The sequence below is a fragment of the Vigna unguiculata genome, chromosome 1 (assembly GCF_004118075.2).
Source record: "Vigna unguiculata cultivar IT97K-499-35 chromosome 1, ASM411807v1, whole genome shotgun sequence".
In the NCBI taxonomy this organism is placed as follows: Eukaryota; Viridiplantae; Streptophyta; class Magnoliopsida; order Fabales; family Fabaceae; genus Vigna; species Vigna unguiculata.
Genome location: NC_040279.1, coordinates 17,576,314 through 17,579,223, shown reverse-complemented (window position 1 = coordinate 17,579,223; position 2,910 = coordinate 17,576,314). Strand labels below are relative to the sequence as shown.

Below are 2,910 nucleotides of genomic sequence, written 5' to 3'. Positions count from 1 at the left end.
AAAGGAAGCCAAGAGGAAACCATTCAGAATTGATGAGACTTCCATGAAGAAGGATGAAGGCACGAAAGCTAGAAGATGAATGAAGAAGTGGTGTGGAAATGGTGTTTAAAAAAGCTCTGAAGTGAGGTTAGGCGAACACTCAAGGAAGGAGGCTAGAGGAAACCACTAAGGGAAACTCTAGCCTAAGTTGATTAACAAAAAGATAGGAGTCAAGAGTTATCTCAACAGAGTTTCTCTACTATACTCATGAATCAATTTACAAAGGTCCTAAGCTATCGATTTATGGTAGAAAATGAGAGCTAAGTGGTCTAGAAAAATGGAGGTGAAAAAGATCTAGAATGTGGTATTTGGAGCCAAAAAGAGAGCATGAGGGAAGTGTGACTTGCCACCTAAGCAAGTCACATGGAGCATGCATGGAGGCGCCTAGGAGAAGCTTGGTGACCAAGCTTTGCATAAGAAGGATCTAGATCCTTGAGAAATGCGCTCTCCTTTTTGGTGGCCCAAATCCAAGCCCAACTCTCCTTTGGTCCAATTAATCTTCAAGGCCCAAAAACCCTCAAAGGCCCAATACATGACCTAAAGAAAACCTTATTCTACTAAGTCCAAAATACAAGGCCCAAAATTAAACCCTATTCTAATATTTACAAATAAAAAGTCTTAGACTAGGTCTTCACATTTTCCTTGGACCATGTGAAGTTCATCTTGGGCCTTGCATCTACATTTGAGGCTCATTCCTCTTATATTGTCCTAGTCGTTGCTCTTGTTGTAGGTCCCTTGGCTAGAGACATCTCATCACCTTTGCAAGCATTATGGTTTCATTTGCTTGAAGCTTCCTTTTTCTAGACAACAAGTCTTTCATAAATTTAGCATAGCAAGGCATTTTCTCCAAATCCTCTGCAAATGGAATATTAATATAAAGCTTCTTAGAGACATCAAGAAATTTTGCAAATTGCTTCTCTTTTTTTTTCTTCTTCAACCTTTGAGGGAATGGAATAGTAGGAACATATTCTCTCATTTTACCCTTTTCACTCTTTTGACCTTTCTCTCTTTCATTCTTCAACTCACAATTTTTTTGCTCATTTTTTCACTCCCTTTCACAATATCATCTCTTCGTTCATTTTTCTCATTACCCATATCACTCCTTTTCTCATTTCTACCAACCTCCCATTCTTTAATTGAATTGTCTTACATTGTTCCTTTGGGTTTGGAGGTGTCACTAGGGAATGTTCTAGGAGACCTCTCTGAGATTTGTCGTGAAAGTTGACCAATTTGATTCTCCAACTTTCTGATTGAAGCTTCCTAGTTCTTGAAATTAGTCTTTGCCTCATTTATGAAATTAGAAGTTTGCTCCATAAATGTTGAGGTTTGCACAGTTAGCTTCTCCAAAGCACTTTCTAAAGTAGATATCTTATTTCCTTGGTTGCTAGATTGTGCTTGATATTGATATGGAGGCTTTGGTTGATTGGATTGATACAAACCACTCCAAGGTGTGTTTGGTGAACTCCTTTAATTTTTATTAAAATGGTTTGCAAACTAATTATGTTGTTGGCCCACTACATTCACATGCGCCTCTCGATAAGTGACTTGACATTCACCATTTTGATGCATTCCTCCACAAAAATCACACATTAGAGACGTTGTATTAACTGCTTTTGCTTACATATTACCCAACTTCTGAGTCAACTCAGCCATTTATTATGTTAACAACTTGTTTTGAGCTATGATAGCATCCAAAATATTAACCTCTAATGCTCCACCTTTTCTATTTTGACCGTCAAATTGCATATTCACGGTATTATTTGCCATTAACTCAAGAGTCTCAAAAGCTTCCTTTGATGTTTTCAAATTAAACGATCATCCACTTATTGCATCCATAATTGCTTTAAAAGAGGGTGCAAGACCATTGTAGAATATCTGGACTTATAACCAATTTGGTAAAGCATAATGTGGGCATTTCCTCAATAACTCCTTGTACCTTACCCAAGCCTTATACAGAGATTCAATTTCTTGTTGCACAAAAGTAATGATTTCATTTCTCATTCTCATTGACTTGGATGCAGGAAAGTATTTGGTTACAAATTTTGTAGCCATATCTTTTCATGTAGAAATAATGCCTTGAGGTTGTGTTTGAAGCCGGCTTTTAGCTTTATCCCGTAATGAGAAAGGAAAAACCCTCAAGTGATTTCCATCATCTAAAACTCAATTAATCTTCAAAGTGTCACAAATGGCCAGAAAATTCTCCAAATGAGAATTGGGATCTTCTGAAACTACACCTCCAAATTGATTATGTTGGATGACTTGCAACAATGAAGGCTTGATTTCAAAATTGTTGGCTTGAACAGGAGGTCTCACAATGCTCCCTTGTAATTATTAGTATTTGGCATTGAATAATCGCGAAGAGTCCTCCTCACAAGTGGGTCTTGATCTGCCCTTATTGATATATGCTCTTTCTTATCAATTGATGGCTCTGCTTTTCTTTCTTGCTTCTTCTTTCTTGCGCTACTCCTATTACATCTAGCAAAATGATCAATTTTAGGATCAAAAAGCAAGATTTTTTCTACAACTATACCTCGTATAAACAACTTAGAGACACAAGATTCTAATAAAAAAATTCACGTGAAAACAAATTAATAACAAACAAGATAATTAAAACAAGAAAAAAATAACAATAAACTAAAAACAAAATAGTTTTGACTACCTGAAAATTAAAACTCAAATCTTAAGCAAACTAGATCACTAATATCAATAGGAAAATTAGTCATTGGCAACGATGCCAAAAACTTTATAAACGTTTGGCAAGTGCACCAATCGTTAACATAGTAATAAAATATCATCCTCTGGATTGACTCGTTGAATACTAAACTCCTAATTTACATGATTTTGAGCAAATGATATTCAATAGAATTGCAA

The 2,910-nt window shown here is 35.9% G+C and overlaps 1 non-coding gene across 1 annotated transcript; it reads left to right on the top strand.

The window, feature by feature from the left end:
* The first annotated feature begins 1,936 nt into the window (after positions 1 to 1,936).
* LOC114165575 lies at positions 1,937 to 2,043 on the top strand. Its single transcript, XR_003599734.1, has one exon. It is a non-coding gene; the product is annotated as a small nucleolar RNA R71 (small nucleolar RNA).
* The last annotated feature ends 867 nt before the right edge of the window (positions 2,044 to 2,910 follow it).